Source organism: Aulonocara stuartgranti (assembly GCF_965226115.1).
Source record: "Aulonocara stuartgranti genome assembly, chromosome: 13".
Taxonomy (NCBI): domain Eukaryota; kingdom Metazoa; phylum Chordata; class Actinopteri; order Cichliformes; family Cichlidae; genus Aulonocara; species Aulonocara stuartgranti.
This window is the reverse complement of record NC_138949.1, coordinates 3,929,940-3,947,827: the sequence shown is the minus strand read 5'-3', so window position 1 is coordinate 3,947,827 and position 17,888 is coordinate 3,929,940.

The window sequence follows — 17,888 nt, the reverse complement described above, 5'->3', positions numbered from 1 at the left end:
CTGCAAAACCTGTTTTCCCAGCACGGGAACCTTGAGTTCTATAATATAAGGCCATAAACATGTTTGTCTGAGTCTTCTATCAAAAGTTACAGCTATTTATATGAAGTTGTACAAAAACGCTTTCTTTCGCCAAGACAGTGCGTTTCTCACTGTTACATGCATTTGAATGGGGAACTCGACCGAAACAAAGTATAAGTTTTCATTATGTGAATAACTTGGAAATCTTAGCTCAAACAGCTGCAAAACCTGTTTGCCCAGCACGGAGACCTTGAGTTCTATAAGATAAAGCCATAAACATGTGTATCCGAGTCTTCTATCAAAAGTTACAGCTATTTCTATGAAGTTGTACAAAAACGCTTTCTTTCGCCAAGACAGTGCGTTTCTCACTGTTACATGCATTTTGAATGGGGAACTCGACCGAAACAAAGTATAGGTTTTCATTATGTGAATAACTTGGAAATCTTAGCTCAAACAGCTGCAAAACCTGTTTGCCCAGCACGGGAACCTTGAGTTCTATAAGATAAAGCCATAAACATGTGTATCCGAGTCTTCTATCAAAAGTTACAGCTATTCATATGAAGTTGTACAAAAACGCTTTCTTTCGCCAAGACAGTGCGTTTCTCACTGTTACATGCATTTGAATGGGGAACTCGACCGAAACAAAGTATAAGTTTTCATTATGTGAATAACTTGGAAATCTTAGCTCAAACAGCTGCAAAACCTGTTTTCCCAGCACGGGAACCTTGAGTTCTATAAGATAAAGCCATAAACATGTGTATCAGAGTCTTCTATCAAAAGTTACAGCTATTCATATGAAGTTGTACAAAAACGCTTTCTTTCGCCAAGACAGTGCGTTTCTCACTGTTACATGCATTTGAATGGGGAACTCGACCGAAACAAAGTATAAGTTTTCATTATGTGAATAACTTGGAAATCTTAGCTCAAACAGCTGCAAAACCTGTTTGCCCAGCACGGAGACCTTGAGTTCTATAAGATAAAGCCATAAACATGTGTATCCGAGTCTTCTATCAAAAGTTACAGGTATTTCTATGAAGTTGTACAAAAACGCTTTCTTTCGCCAAGACAGTGCGTTTCTCACTGTTACATGCATTTGAATGGGGAACTCGACCGAAACAAAGTATAAGTTTTCATTATGTGAATAACTTGGAAATCTTAGCTCAAACAGCTGCAAAACCTGTTTTCCCAGCACGGAGACCTTGAGTTCTATAAGATAAAGCCATAAACATGTGTATCCGAGTCTTCTATCAAAAGTTACAGCTATTTCTATGAAGTTGTACAAAAACGCTTTCTTTCGCCAAGACAGTGCGTTTCTCACTGTACATGCATTTTGAATGGGGAACTCGACCGAAACAAAGTATAGGTTTTCATTATGTGAATAACTTGGAAATCTTAGCTCAAACAGCTGCAAAACCTGTTTGCCCAGCACAGAGACCTTGAGTTCTATAAGATAAAGCCATAAACATGTGTATCCGAGTCTTCTATCAAAAGTTACAGCTATTTATATGAAGTTGTACAAAAACGCTTTCTTTCGCCAAGACAGTGCGTTTCTCACTGTTACATGCATTTGAATGGGGAACTCGACCGAAACAAAGTATAGGTTTTCATTATGTGAATAACTTGGAAATCTTAGCTCAAACAGCTGCAAAACCTATTTGCCCTGCACGGAGACCTTGAGTTCTATAAGATAAAGCCATAAACATGTGTATCCGAGTCTTCTATCAAAAGTTACAGCTATTTATATGAAGTTGTACAAAAACGCTTTCTTTCGCCAAGACAGTGCGTTTCTCACTGTTACATGCATTTGAAGTGGGAACTCGACCAAAACAAAGTATAAGTTTTTATTATGTGAATAACTTGGAAATCTTAGCTCAAACAGCTGCAAAACCTGTTTTCCCAGCACGGAGACCTTGAGTTCTATAAGATAAAGCCATAAACATGTTTGTCTGAGTCTTCTATCAAAAGTTACAGCTATTTATATGAAGTTGTACAAAATAGCTTTCTTTCGCCAAGACAGTGCGTTTCTCACTGTTACATGCATTTGAATGGGGAACTCGACCGAAACAAAGTATAAGTTTTCATTATGTGAATAACTTGGAAATCTTAGCTCAAACAGCTGCAAAACCTGTTTTCCCAGCACGGGAACCTTGAGTTCTATAAGATAAAGCCATAAACATGTGTATCCGAGTCTTCTATCAAAAGTTACAGCTATTTCTATGAAGTTGTACAAAAACGCTTTCTTTCGCCAAGACAGTGCGTTTCTCACTGTTACATGCATTTTGAATGGGGAACTCGACCGAAACAAAGTATAGGTTTTCATTATGTGAATAACTTGGAAATCTTAGCTCAAACAGCTGCAAAACCTGTTTGCCCAGCACGGGATCCTTGAGTTCTATAAGATAAAGCCATAAACATGTGTATCCGAGTCTTCTATCAAAAGTTACAGCTATTCATATGAAGTTGTACAAAAACGCTTTCTTTCGCCAAGACAGTGCGTTTCTCACTGTTACATGCATTTGAATGGGGAACTCGACCGAAACAAAGTATAAGTTTTCATTATGTGAATAACTTGGAAATCTTAGCTCAAACAGCTGCAAAACCTGTTTTCCCAGCACGGAGACCTTGAGTTCTATAAGATAAAGCCATAAACATGTGTATCCGAGTCTTCTATCAAAAGTTACAGCTATTTCTATGAAGTTGTACAAAAACGCTTTCTTTCGCCAAGACAGTGCGTTTCTCACTGTACATGCATTTTGAATGGGGAACTCGACCGAAACAAAGTATAGGTTTTCATTATGTGAATAACTTGGAAATCTTAGCTCAAACAGCTGCAAAACCTGTTTGCCCAGCACAGAGACCTTGAGTTCTATAAGATAAAGCCATAAACATGTGTATCCGAGTCTTCTATCAAAAGTTACAGCTATTTATATGAAGTTGTACAAAAACGCTTTCTTTCGCCAAGACAGTGCGTTTCTCACTGTTACATGCATTTGAATGGGGAACTCGACCGAAACAAAGTATAGGTTTTCATTATGTGAATAACTTGGAAATCTTAGCTCAAACAGCTGCAAAACCTATTTGCCCTGCACGGAGACCTTGAGTTCTATAAGATAAAGCCATAAACATGTGTATCCGAGTCTTCTATCAAAAGTTACAGCTATTTATATGAAGTTGTACAAAAACGCTTTCTTTCGCCAAGACAGTGCGTTTCTGCCTGTTACATGCATTTGAATGGGGAACTCGACCGAAACAAAGTATAGGTTTTCATTATGTGAATAACTTGGAAATCTTAGCTCAAACAGCTGCAAAACCTATTTACCCAGCACGGAGACCTTGAGTTCTATAAGATAAAGCCATAAACATGTGTATCAAAGTCTTCTATCAAAAGTTACAGCTATTTCTATGAAGTTGTACAAAAACGCTTTCTTTCGCCAAGACAGTGCGTTTCTGCCTGTTACATGCATTTGAATGGGGAACTCGACCGAAACAAAGTATAGGTTTTCATTATGTGAATAACTTGGAAATCTTAGCTCAAAGAGCTGCAAAACCTGTTTACCCAGCACGGAGACCTTGAGTTTTATAAGATAAAGCCACAAACATGTGTATCCGAGTCTTCTATCAAAAGTTACAGCTATTTATATGAAGTTGTACAAAAACGCTTTCTTTCGCCAAGACAGTGCGTTTCTCACTGTTACATGCATTTGAATGGGGAACTCGACCGAAACAAAGTATAAGTTTTCATTATGTGAATAACTTGGAAATCTTAGCTCAAACAGCTGCAAAACCTGTTTGCCCAGCACGGAGACCTTGAGTTCTATAAGATAAAGCCATAAACATGTGTATCCGAGTCTTCTATCAAAAGTTACAGCTATTTCTATGAAGTTGTACAAAAACGCTTTCTTTCGCCAAGACAGTGCGTTTCTCACTGTTACATGCATTTGAATGGGGAACTCGACCGAAACAAAGTATAAGTTTTCATTATGTGAATAACTTGGAAATCTTAGCTCAAACAGCTGCAAAACCTGTTTGCCCAGCACGGAGACCTTGAGTTCTATAAGATAAAGCCATAAACATGTGTATCAAAGTCTTCTATCAAAAGTTACAGCTATTTATATGAAGTTGTACAAAAACGCTTTCTTTCGCCAAGACAGTGCGTTTCTCACTGTTACATGCATTTGAATGGGGAACTCGACCGAAACAAAGTAAAGGTTTTCATTATGTGAATAACTTGGAAATCTTAGCTCAAACAGCTGCAAAACCTGTTTTCCCAGCACGGGAACCTTGAGTTCTATAATATAAGGCCATAAACATGTTTGTCTGAGTCTTCTATCAAAAGTTACAGCTATTTATATGAAGTTGTACAAAAACGCTTTCTTTCGCCAAGACAGTGCGTTTCTCACTGTTACATGCATTTGAATGGGGAACTCGACCGAAACAAAGTATAAGTTTTCATTATGTGAATAACTTGGAAATCTTAGCTCAAACAGCTGCAAAACCTGTTTGCCCAGCACGGAGACCTTGAGTTCTATAAGATAAAGCCATAAACATGTGTATCCGAGTCTTCTATCAAAAGTTACAGCTATTTATATGAAGTTGTACAAAAACGCTTTCTTTCGCCAAGACAGTGCGTTTCTCACTGTTACATGCATTTTGAATGGGGAACTCGACCGAAACAAAGTATAGGTTTTCATTATGTGAATAACTTGGAAATCTTAGCTCAAACAGCTGCAAAACCTGTTTGCCCAGCACGGGAACCTTGAGTTCTATAAGATAAAGCCATAAACATGTGTATCCGAGTCTTCTATCAAAAGTTACAGCTATTCATATGAAGTTGTACAAAAACGCTTTCTTTCGCCAAGACAGTGCGTTTCTCACTGTTACATGCATTTGAATGGGGAACTCGACCGAAACAAAGTATAAGTTTTCATTATGTGAATAACTTGGAAATCTTAGCTCAAACAGCTGCAAAACCTGTTTTCCCAGCACGGGAACCTTGAGTTCTATAAGATAAAGCCATAAACATGTGTATCAGAGTCTTCTATCAAAAGTTACAGCTATTCATATGAAGTTGTACAAAAACGCTTTCTTTCGCCAAGACAGTGCGTTTCTCACTGTTACATGCATTTGAATGGGGAACTCGACCGAAACAAAGTATAAGTTTTCATTATGTGAATAACTTGGAAATCTTAGCTCAAACAGCTGCAAAACCTGTTTGCCCAGCACGGAGACCTTGAGTTCTATAAGATAAAGCCATAAACATGTGTATCCGAGTCTTCTATCAAAAGTTACAGGTATTTATATGAAGTTGTACAAAAACGCTTTCTTTCGCCAAGACAGTGCGTTTCTCACTGTTACATGCATTTGAATGGGGAACTCGACCGAAACAAAGTATAAGTTTTCATTATGTGAATAACTTGGAAATATTAGCTCAAACAGCTGCAAAACCTGTTTTCCCAGCACGGAGACCTTGAGTTCTATAATATAAGGCCATAAACATGTTTGTCTGAGTCTTCTATCAAAAGTTACAGCTATTTCTATGAAGTTGTACAAAAACGTTTTCTTTCGCCAAGACAGTGTGTTTCTCACTGTACATGCATTTTGAATGGGGAACTCGACCGAAACAAAGTATAGGTTTTCATTATGTGAATAACTTGGAAATATTAGCTCAAACAGCTGCAAAACCTGTTTTCCCAGCACGGAGACCTTGAGTTCTATAATATAAGGCCATAAACATGTTTGTCTGAGTCTTCTATCAAAAGTTACAGCTATTTCTATGAAGTTGTACAAAAACGCTTTCTTTCGCCAAGACAGTGTGTTTCTCACTGTTACATGCATTTGAATGGGGAACTCGACCGAAACAAAGTATAAGTTTTCATTATGTGAATAACTTGGAAATATTAGCTCAAACAGCTGCAAAACCTGTTTTCCCAGCACGGAGACCTTGAGTTCTATAATATAAGGCCATAAACATGTTTGTCTGAGTCTTCTATCAAAAGTTACAGCTATTTCTATGAAGTTGTACAAAATAGCTTTCTTTCGCCAAGACAGTGTGTTTCTCACTGTTACATGCATTTTGAATGGGGAACTCGACCGAAACAAAGTATAGGTTTTCATTATGTGAATAACTTGGAAATCTTAGCTCAAACAGCTGCAAAACCTGTTTGCCCAGCACGGAGACCTTGAGTTCTATAAGATAAAGCCATAAACATGTGTATCCGAGTCTTCTATCAAAAGTTACAGCTATTTATATGAAGTTGTACAAAAACGCTTTCTTTCGCCAAGACAGTGCGTTTCTCACTGTTACATGCATTTGAATGGGGAACTCGACCGAAACAAAGTATAAGTTTTCATTATGTGAATAACTTGGAAATATTAGCTCAAACAGCTGCAAAACCTGTTTGCCCAGCACGGAGACCTTGAGTTCTATAAGATAAAGCCATAAACATGTTTGTCTGAGTCTTCTATCAAAAGTTACAGCTATTTATATGAAGTTGTACAAAAACGCTTTCTTTCGCCAAGACAGTGCGTTTCTCACTGTTACATGCATTTGAATGGGGAACTCGACCGAAACAAAGTATAAGTTTTCATTATGTGAATAACTTGGAAATCTTAGCTCAAACAGCTGCAAAACCTGTTTTCCCAGCACGGGAACCTTGAGTTCTATAAGATAAAGCCATAAACATGTGTATCCGAGTCTTCTATCAAAAGTTACAGCTATTTCTATGAAGTTGTACAAAAACGCTTTCTTTCGCCAAGACAGTGCGTTTCTCACTGTTACATGCATTTTGAATGGGGAACTCGACCGAAACAAAGTATAGGTTTTCATTATGTGAATAACTTGGAAATCTTAGCTCAAACAGCTGCAAAACCTGTTTGCCCAGCACGGGATCCTTGAGTTCTATAAGATAAAGCCATAAACATGTGTATCCGAGTCTTCTATCAAAAGTTACAGCTATTCATATGAAGTTGTACAAAAACGCTTTCTTTCGCCAAGACAGTGCGTTTCTCACTGTTACATGCATTTGAATGGGGAACTCGACCGAAACAAAGTATAAGTTTTCATTATGTGAATAACTTGGAAATCTTAGCTCAAACAGCTGCAAAACCTGTTTTCCCAGCACGGAGACCTTGAGTTCTATAAGATAAAGCCATAAACATGTGTATCCGAGTCTTCTATCAAAAGTTACAGCTATTTCTATGAAGTTGTACAAAAACGCTTTCTTTCGCCAAGACAGTGCGTTTCTCACTGTACATGCATTTTGAATGGGGAACTCGACCGAAACAAAGTATAGGTTTTCATTATGTGAATAACTTGGAAATCTTAGCTCAAACAGCTGCAAAACCTGTTTGCCCAGCACGGAGACCTTGAGTTCTATAAGATAAAGCCATAAACATGTGTATCCGAGTCTTCTATCAAAAGTTACAGGTATTTCTATGAAGTTGTACAAAAACGCTTTCTTTCGCCAAGACAGTGCGTTTCTCACTGTTACATGCATTTGAATGGGGAACTCGACCGAAACAAAGTATAAGTTTTCATTATGTGAATAACTTGGAAATATTAGCTCAAACAGCTGCAAAACCTGTTTTCCCAGCACGGAGACCTTGAGTTCTATAAGATAAAGCCATAAACATGTTTGTCTGAGTCTTCTATCAAAAGTTACAGCTATTTCTATGAAGTTGTACAAAAACGTTTTCTTTCGCCAAGACAGTGCGTTTCTCACTGTTACATGCATTTTGAATGGGGAACTCGACCGAAACAAAGTATAGGTTTTCATTATGTGAATAACTTGGAAATCTTAGCTCAAACAGCTGCAAAACCTGTTTGCCCAGCACGGAGACCTTGAGTTCTATAAGATAAAGCCATAAACATGTGTATCCGAGTCTTCTATCAAAAGTTACAGCTATTTCTATGAAGTTGTACAAAAACGCTTTCTTTCGCCAAGACAGTGCGTTTCTGCCTGTTACATGCATTTGAATGGGGAACTCGACCGAAACAAAGTATAAGTTTTCAATATGTGAATAACTTGGAAATCTTAGCTCAAACAGCTGCAAAACCTGTTTTCCCAGCACGGGAACCTTGAGTTCTATAAGATAAAGCCATAAACATGTGTATCCGAGTCTTCTATCAAAAGTTACAGCTATTCATATGAAGTTGTACAAAAACGCTTTCTTTCGCCAAGACAGTGCGTTTCTCACTGTTACATGCATTTGAATGGGGAACGCGACCGAAACAAAGTATACGTTTTCAATATGTGAATAACTTGGAAATCTTAGCTCAAACAGCTGCAAAACCTGTTTTCCCAGCACGGAGACCTTGAGTTCTATAATATAAGGCCATAAACATGTTTGTCTGAGTCTTCTATCAAAAGTTACAGCTATTTATATGAAGTTGTACAAAATAGCTTTCTTTCGCCAAGACAGTGCGTTTCTCACTGTTACATGCATTTGAATGGGGAACTCGACCGAAACAAAGTATAAGTTTTCATTATGTGAATAACTTGGAAATCTTAGCTCAAACAGCTGCAAAACCTGTTTTCCCAGCACGGAGACCTTGAGTTCTATAAGATAAAGCCATAAACATGTGTATCCGAGTCTTCTATCAAAAGTTACAGCTATTTCTATGAAGTTGTACAAAAACGCTTTCTTTCGCCAAGACAGTGCGTTTCTCACTGTTACATGCATTTGAATGGGGAACTCGACCGAAACAAAGTATAAGTTTTCATTATGTGAATAACTTGGAAATCTTAGCTCAAACAGCTGCAAAACCTGTTTTCCCAGCACGGAGACCTTGAGTTCTATAATATAAGGCCATAAACATGTTTGTCTGAGTCTTCTATCAAAAGTTACAGCTATTTCTATGAAGTTGTACAAAAACGTTTTCTTTCGCCAAGACAGTGCGTTTCTCACTGTTACATGCATTTTGAATGGGGAACTCGACCGAAACAAAGTATAGGTTTTCATTATGTGAATAACTTGGAAATCTTAGCTCAAACAGCTGCAAAACCTGTTTGCCCAGCACGGAGACCTTGAGTTCTATAAGATAAAGCCATAAACATGTGTATCCGAGTCTTCTATCAAAAGTTACAGCTATTTCTATGAAGTTGTACAAAAACGCTTTCTTTCGCCAAGACAGTGCGTTTCTCACTGTTACATGCATTTGAATGGGGAACTCGACCGAAACAAAGTATAAGTTTTCATTATGTGAATAACTTGGAAATCTTAGCTCAAACAGCTGCAAAACCTGTTTTCCCAGCACGGAGACCTTGAGTTCTATAAGATAAAGCCATAAACATGTTTGTCTGAGTCTTCTATCAAAAGTTACAGCTATTCATATGAAGTTGTACAAAAACGCTTTCTTTCGCCAAGACAGTGCGTTTCTCACTGTTACATGCATTTGAATGGGGAACTCGACCGAAACAAAGTATAAGTTTTCATTATGTGAATAACTTGGAAATATTAGCTCAAACAGCTGCAAAACCTGTTTGCCCAGCACGGAGACCTTGAGTTCTATAAGATAAAGCCATAAACATGTTTGTCTGAGTCTTCTATCAAAAGTTACAGCTATTTATATGAAGTTGTACAAAAACGCTTTCTTTCGCCAAGACAGTGCGTTTCTCACTGTTACATGCATTTGAATGGGGAACTCGACCGAAACAAAGTATAAGTTTTCATTATGTGAATAACTTGGAAATCTTAGCTCAAACAGCTGCAAAACCTGTTTTCCCAGCACGGGAACCTTGAGTTCTATAAGATAAAGCCATAAACATGTGTATCCGAGTCTTCTATCAAAAGTTACAGCTATTTCTATGAAGTTGTACAAAAACGCTTTCTTTCGCCAAGACAGTGCGTTTCTCACTGTTACATGCATTTTGAATGGGGAACTCGACCGAAACAAAGTATAGGTTTTCATTATGTGAATAACTTGGAAATCTTAGCTCAAACAGCTGCAAAACCTGTTTGCCCAGCACGGGATCCTTGAGTTCTATAAGATAAAGCCATAAACATGTGTATCCGAGTCTTCTATCAAAAGTTACAGCTATTCATATGAAGTTGTACAAAAACGCTTTCTTTCGCCAAGACAGTGCGTTTCTCACTGTTACATGCATTTGAATGGGGAACTCGACCGAAACAAAGTATAAGTTTTCATTATGTGAATAACTTGGAAATCTTAGCTCAAACAGCTGCAAAACCTGTTTTCCCAGCACGGAGACCTTGAGTTCTATAAGATAAAGCCATAAACATGTGTATCCGAGTCTTCTATCAAAAGTTACAGCTATTTCTATGAAGTTGTACAAAAACGCTTTCTTTCGCCAAGACAGTGCGTTTCTCACTGTACATGCATTTTGAATGGGGAACTCGACCGAAACAAAGTATAGGTTTTCATTATGTGAATAACTTGGAAATCTTAGCTCAAACAGCTGCAAAACCTGTTTGCCCAGCACGGAGACCTTGAGTTCTATAAGATAAAGCCATAAACATGTGTATCCGAGTCTTCTATCAAAAGTTACAGGTATTTCTATGAAGTTGTACAAAAACGCTTTCTTTCGCCAAGACAGTGCGTTTCTCACTGTTACATGCATTTGAATGGGGAACTCGACCGAAACAAAGTATAAGTTTTCATTATGTGAATAACTTGGAAATATTAGCTCAAACAGCTGCAAAACCTGTTTTCCCAGCACGGAGACCTTGAGTTCTATAAGATAAAGCCATAAACATGTTTGTCTGAGTCTTCTATCAAAAGTTACAGCTATTTCTATGAAGTTGTACAAAAACGTTTTCTTTCGCCAAGACAGTGCGTTTCTCACTGTTACATGCATTTTGAATGGGGAACTCGACCGAAACAAAGTATAGGTTTTCATTATGTGAATAACTTGGAAATCTTAGCTCAAACAGCTGCAAAACCTGTTTGCCCAGCACGGAGACCTTGAGTTCTATAAGATAAAGCCATAAACATGTGTATCCGAGTCTTCTATCAAAAGTTACAGCTATTTCTATGAAGTTGTACAAAAACGCTTTCTTTCGCCAAGACAGTGCGTTTCTGCCTGTTACATGCATTTGAATGGGGAACTCGACCGAAACAAAGTATAAGTTTTCAATATGTGAATAACTTGGAAATCTTAGCTCAAACAGCTGCAAAACCTGTTTTCCCAGCACGGGAACCTTGAGTTCTATAAGATAAAGCCATAAACATGTGTATCCGAGTCTTCTATCAAAAGTTACAGCTATTCATATGAAGTTGTACAAAAACGCTTTCTTTCGCCAAGACAGTGCGTTTCTCACTGTTACATGCATTTGAATGGGGAACGCGACCGAAACAAAGTATACGTTTTCAATATGTGAATAACTTGGAAATCTTAGCTCAAACAGCTGCAAAACCTGTTTTCCCAGCACGGAGACCTTGAGTTCTATAATATAAGGCCATAAACATGTTTGTCTGAGTCTTCTATCAAAAGTTACAGCTATTTATATGAAGTTGTACAAAATAGCTTTCTTTCGCCAAGACAGTGCGTTTCTCACTGTTACATGCATTTGAATGGGGAACTCGACCGAAACAAAGTATAAGTTTTCATTATGTGAATAACTTGGAAATCTTAGCTCAAACAGCTGCAAAACCTGTTTTCCCAGCACGGAGACCTTGAGTTCTATAAGATAAAGCCATAAACATGTGTATCCGAGTCTTCTATCAAAAGTTACAGCTATTTCTATGAAGTTGTACAAAAACGCTTTCTTTCGCCAAGACAGTGCGTTTCTCACTGTTACATGCATTTGAATGGGGAACTCGACCGAAACAAAGTATAAGTTTTCATTATGTGAATAACTTGGAAATCTTAGCTCAAACAGCTGCAAAACCTGTTTTCCCAGCACGGAGACCTTGAGTTCTATAATATAAGGCCATAAACATGTTTGTCTGAGTCTTCTATCAAAAGTTACAGCTATTTCTATGAAGTTGTACAAAAACGTTTTCTTTCGCCAAGACAGTGCGTTTCTCACTGTTACATGCATTTTGAATGGGGAACTCGACCGAAACAAAGTATAGGTTTTCATTATGTGAATAACTTGGAAATCTTAGCTCAAACAGCTGCAAAACCTGTTTGCCCAGCACGGAGACCTTGAGTTCTATAAGATAAAGCCATAAACATGTGTATCCGAGTCTTCTATCAAAAGTTACAGCTATTTCTATGAAGTTGTACAAAAACGCTTTCTTTCGCCAAGACAGTGCGTTTCTCACTGTTACATGCATTTGAATGGGGAACTCGACCGAAACAAAGTATAAGTTTTCATTATGTGAATAACTTGGAAATCTTAGCTCAAACAGCTGCAAAACCTGTTTTCCCAGCACGGAGACCTTGAGTTCTATAAGATAAAGCCATAAACATGTTTGTCTGAGTCTTCTATCAAAAGTTACAGCTATTCATATGAAGTTGTACAAAAACGCTTTCTTTCGCCAAGACAGTGCGTTTCTCACTGTTACATGCATTTGAATGGGGAACTCGACCGAAACAAAGTATAAGTTTTCATTATGTGAATAACTTGGAAATATTAGCTCAAACAGCTGCAAAACCTGTTTTCCCAGCACGGAGACCTTGAGTTCTATAATATAAGGCCATAAACATGTTTGTCTGAGTCTTCTATCAAAAGTTACAGCTATTTCTATGAAGTTGTACAAAAACGTTTTCTTTCGCCAAGACAGTGTGTTTCTCACTGTTACATGCATTTTGAATGGGGAACTCGACCGAAACAAAGTATAAGTTTTCATTATGTGAATAACTTGGAAATATTAGCTCAAACAGCTGCAAAACCTGTTTTCCCAGCACGGAGACCTTGAGTTCTATAATATAAGGCCATAAACATGTTTGTCTGAGTCTTCTATCAAAAGTTACAGCTATTTCTATGAAGTTGTACAAAATAGCTTTCTTTCGCCAAGACAGTGTGTTTCTCACTGTTACATGCATTTTGAATGGGGAACTCGACCGAAACAAAGTATAGGTTTTCATTATGTGAATAACTTGGAAATCTTAGCTCAAACAGCTGCAAAACCTGTTTGCCCAGCACGGAGACCTTGAGTTCTATAAGATAAAGCCATAAACATGTGTATCCGAGTCTTCTATCAAAAGTTACAGCTATTTATATGAAGTTGTACAAAAACGCTTTCTTTCGCCAAGACAGTGCGTTTCTCACTGTTACATGCATTTGAATGGGGAACTCGACCGAAACAAAGTATAAGTTTTCATTATGTGAATAACTTGGAAATATTAGCTCAAACAGCTGCAAAACCTGTTTTCCCAGCACGGAGACCTTGAGTTCTATAATATAAGGCCATAAACATGTTTGTCTGAGTCTTCTATCAAAAGTTACAGCTATTTCTATGAAGTTGTACAAAAACGTTTTCTTTCGCCAAGACAGTGCGTTTCTCACTGTTACATGCATTTTGAATGGGGAACTCGACCGAAACAAAGTATAGGTTTTCATTATGTGAATAACTTGGAAATCTTAGCTCAAACAGCTGCAAAACCTGTTTGCCCAGCACGGAGACCTTGAGTTCTATAAGATAAAGCCATAAACATGTGTATCCGAGTCTTCTATCAAAAGTTACAGCTATTTCTATGAAGTTGTACAAAAACGCTTTCTTTCGCCAAGACAGTGCGTTTCTGCCTGTTACATGCATTTGAATGGGGAACTCGACCGAAACAAAGTATAAGTTTTCAATATGTGAATAACTTGGAAATCTTAGCTCAAACAGCTGCAAAACCTGTTTTCCCAGCACGGGAACCTTGAGTTCTATAAGATAAAGCCATAAACATGTGTATCCGAGTCTTCTATCAAAAGTTACAGCTATTCATATGAAGTTGTACAAAAACGCTTTCTTTCGCCAAGACAGTGCGTTTCTCACTGTTACATGCATTTGAATGGGGAACTCGACCGAAACAAAGTATAAGTTTTCATTATGTGAATAACTTGGAAATCTTAGCTCAAACAGCTGCAAAACCTGTTTTCCCAGCACGGAGACCTTGAGTTCTATAATATAAGGCCATAAACATGTTTGTCTGAGTCTTCTATCAAAAGTTACAGCTATTTATATGAAGTTGTACAAAATAGCTTTCTTTCGCCAAGACAGTGCGTTTCTCACTGTTACATGCATTTGAATGGGGAACTCGACCGAAACAAAGTATAAGTTTTCATTATGTGAATAACTTGGAAATCTTAGCTCAAACAGCTGCAAAACCTGTTTTCCCAGCACGGAGACCTTGAGTTCTATAAGATAAAGCCATAAACATGTGTATCCGAGTCTTCTATCAAAAGTTACAGCTATTTCTATGAAGTTGTACAAAAACGCTTTCTTTCGCCAAGACAGTGCGTTTCTCACTGTTACATGCATTTGAATGGGGAACTCGACCGAAACAAAGTGTAAGTTTTCATTATGTGAATAACTTGGAAATCTTAGCTCAAACAGCTGCAAAACCTGTTTGCCCAGCACGGAGACCTTGAGTTCTATAAGATAAAGCCATAAACATGTTTGTCTGAGTCTTCTATCAAAAGTTACAGCTATTTATATGAAGTTGTACAAAATAGCTTTCTTTCGCCAAGACAGTGCGTTTCTCACTGTTACATGCATTTGAATGGGGAACTCGACCGAAACAAAGTATAAGTTTTCAATATGTGAATAACTTGGAAATCTTAGCTCAAACAGCTGCAAAACCTGTTTTCCCAGCACGGGAACCTTGAGTTCTATAAGATAAAGCCATAAACATGTGTATCCGAGTCTTCTATCAAAAGTTACAGCTATTCATATGAAGTTGTACAAAAACGCTTTCTTTCGCCAAGACAGTGCGTTTCTCACTGTTACATGCATTTGAATGGGGAACTCGACCGAAACAAAGTATAAGTTTTCATTATGTGAATAACTTGGAAATCTTAGCTCAAACAGCTGCAAAACCTGTTTTCCCAGCACGGAGACCTTGAGTTCTATAATATAAGGCCATAAACATGTTTGTCTGAGTCTTCTATCAAAAGTTACAGCTATTTATATGAAGTTGTACAAAATAGCTTTCTTTCGCCAAGACAGTGCGTTTCTCACTGTTACATGCATTTGAATGGGGAACTCGACCGAAACAAAGTATAAGTTTTCATTATGTGAATAACTTGGAAATCTTAGCTCAAACAGCTGCAAAACCTGTTTGCCCAGCACGGAGACCTTGAGTTCTATAAGATAAAGCCATAAACATGTGTATCCGAGTCTTCTATCAAAAGTTACAGGTATTTATATGAAGTTGTACAAAAACGCTTTCTTTCGCCAAGACAGTGCGTTTCTCACTGTTACATGCATTTGAATGGGGAACTCGACCGAAACAAAGTATAAGTTTTCATTATGTGAATAACTTGGAAATATTAGCTCAAACAGCTGCAAAACCTGTTTTCCCAGCACGGAGACCTTGAGTTCTATAATATAAGGCCATAAACATGTTTGTCTGAGTCTTCTATCAAAAGTTACAGCTATTTCTATGAAGTTGTACAAAAACGTTTTCTTTCGCCAAGACAGTGTGTTTCTCACTGTACATGCATTTTGAATGGGGAACTCGACCGAAACAAAGTATAGGTTTTCATTATGTGAATAACTTGGAAATATTAGCTCAAACAGCTGCAAAACCTGTTTTCCCAGCACGGAGACCTTGAGTTCTATAATATAAGGCCATAAACATGTTTGTCTGAGTCTTCTATCAAAAGTTACAGCTATTTCTATGAAGTTGTACAAAAACGCTTTCTTTCGCCAAGACAGTGTGTTTCTCACTGTTACATGCATTTGAATGGGGAACTCGACCGAAACAAAGTATAAGTTTTCATTATGTGAATAACTTGGAAATATTAGCTCAAACAGCTGCAAAACCTGTTTTCCCAGCACGGAGACCTTGAGTTCTATAATATAAGGCCATAAACATGTTTGTCTGAGTCTTCTATCAAAAGTTACAGCTATTTCTATGAAGTTGTACAAAAACGCTTTCTTTCGCCAAGACAGTGTGTTTCTCACTGTTACATGCATTTTGAATGGGGAACTCGACCGAAACAAAGTATAGGTTTTCATTATGTGAATAACTTGGAAATCTTAGCTCAAACAGCTGCAAAACCTGTTTGCCCAGCACGGAGACCTTGAGTTCTATAAGATAAAGCCATAAACATGTGTATCCGAGTCTTCTATCAAAAGTTACAGCTATTTATATGAAGTTGTACAAAAACGCTTTCTTTCGCCAAGACAGTGCGTTTCTCACTGTTACATGCATTTGAATGGGGAACTCGACCGAAACAAAGTATAAGTTTTCATTATGTGAATAACTTGGAAATATTAGCTCAAACAGCTGCAAAACCTGTTTGCCCAGCACGGAGACCTTGAGTTCTATAAGATAAAGCCATAAACATGTTTGTCTGAGTCTTCTATCAAAAGTTACAGCTATTTATATGAAGTTGTACAAAAACGCTTTCTTTCGCCAAGACAGTGCGTTTCTCACTGTTACATGCATTTGAATGGGGAACTCGACCGAAACAAAGTATAAGTTTTCATTATGTGAATAACTTGGAAATCTTAGCTCAAACAGCTGCAAAACCTGTTTTCCCAGCACGGGAACCTTGAGTTCTATAAGATAAAGCCATAAACATGTGTATCCGAGTCTTCTATCAAAAGTTACAGCTATTTCTATGAAGTTGTACAAAAACGCTTTCTTTCGCCAAGACAGTGCGTTTCTCACTGTTACATGCATTTTGAATGGGGAACTCGACCGAAACAAAGTATAGGTTTTCATTATGTGAATAACTTGGAAATCTTAGCTCAAACAGCTGCAAAACCTGTTTGCCCAGCACGGGATCCTTGAGTTCTATAAGATAAAGCCATAAACATGTGTATCCGAGTCTTCTATCAAAAGTTACAGCTATTCATATGAAGTTGTACAAAAACGCTTTCTTTCGCCAAGACAGTGCGTTTCTCACTGTTACATGCATTTGAATGGGGAACTCGACCGAAACAAAGTATAAGTTTTCATTATGTGAATAACTTGGAAATCTTAGCTCAAACAGCTGCAAAACCTGTTTTCCCAGCACGGAGACCTTGAGTTCTATAAGATAAAGCCATAAACATGTGTATCCGAGTCTTCTATCAAAAGTTACAGCTATTTCTATGAAGTTGTACAAAAACGTTTTCTTTCGCCAAGACAGTGCGTTTCTCACTGTACATGCATTTTGAATGGGGAACTCGACCGAAACAAAGTATAGGTTTTCATTATGTGAATAACTTGGAAATGTTAGCTCAAACAGCTGCAAAACCTGTTTGCCCAGCACGGAGACCTTGAGTTCTATAAGATAAAGCCATAAACATGTGTATCCGAGTCTTCTATCAAAAGTTACAGGTATTTCTATGAAGTTGTACAAAAACGCTTTCTTTCGCCAAGACAGTGCGTTTCTCACTGTTACATGCATTTGAATGGGGAACTCGACCGAAACAAAGTATAAGTTTTCATTATGTGAATAACTTGGAAATATTAGCTCAAACAGCTGCAAAACCTGTTTTCCCAGCACGGAGACCTTGAGTTCTATAAGATAAAGCCATAAACATGTTTGTCTGAGTCTTCTATCAAAAGTTACAGCTATTTCTATGAAGTTGTACAAAAACGTTTTCTTTCGCCAAGACAGTGCGTTTCTCACTGTTACATGCATTTTGAATGGGGAACTCGACCGAAACAAAGTATAGGTTTTCATTATGTGAATAACTTGGAAATCTTAGCTCAAACAGCTGCAAAACCTGTTTGCCCAGCACGGAGACCTTGAGTTCTATAAGATAAAGCCATAAACATGTGTATCCGAGTCTTCTATCAAAAGTTACAGCTATT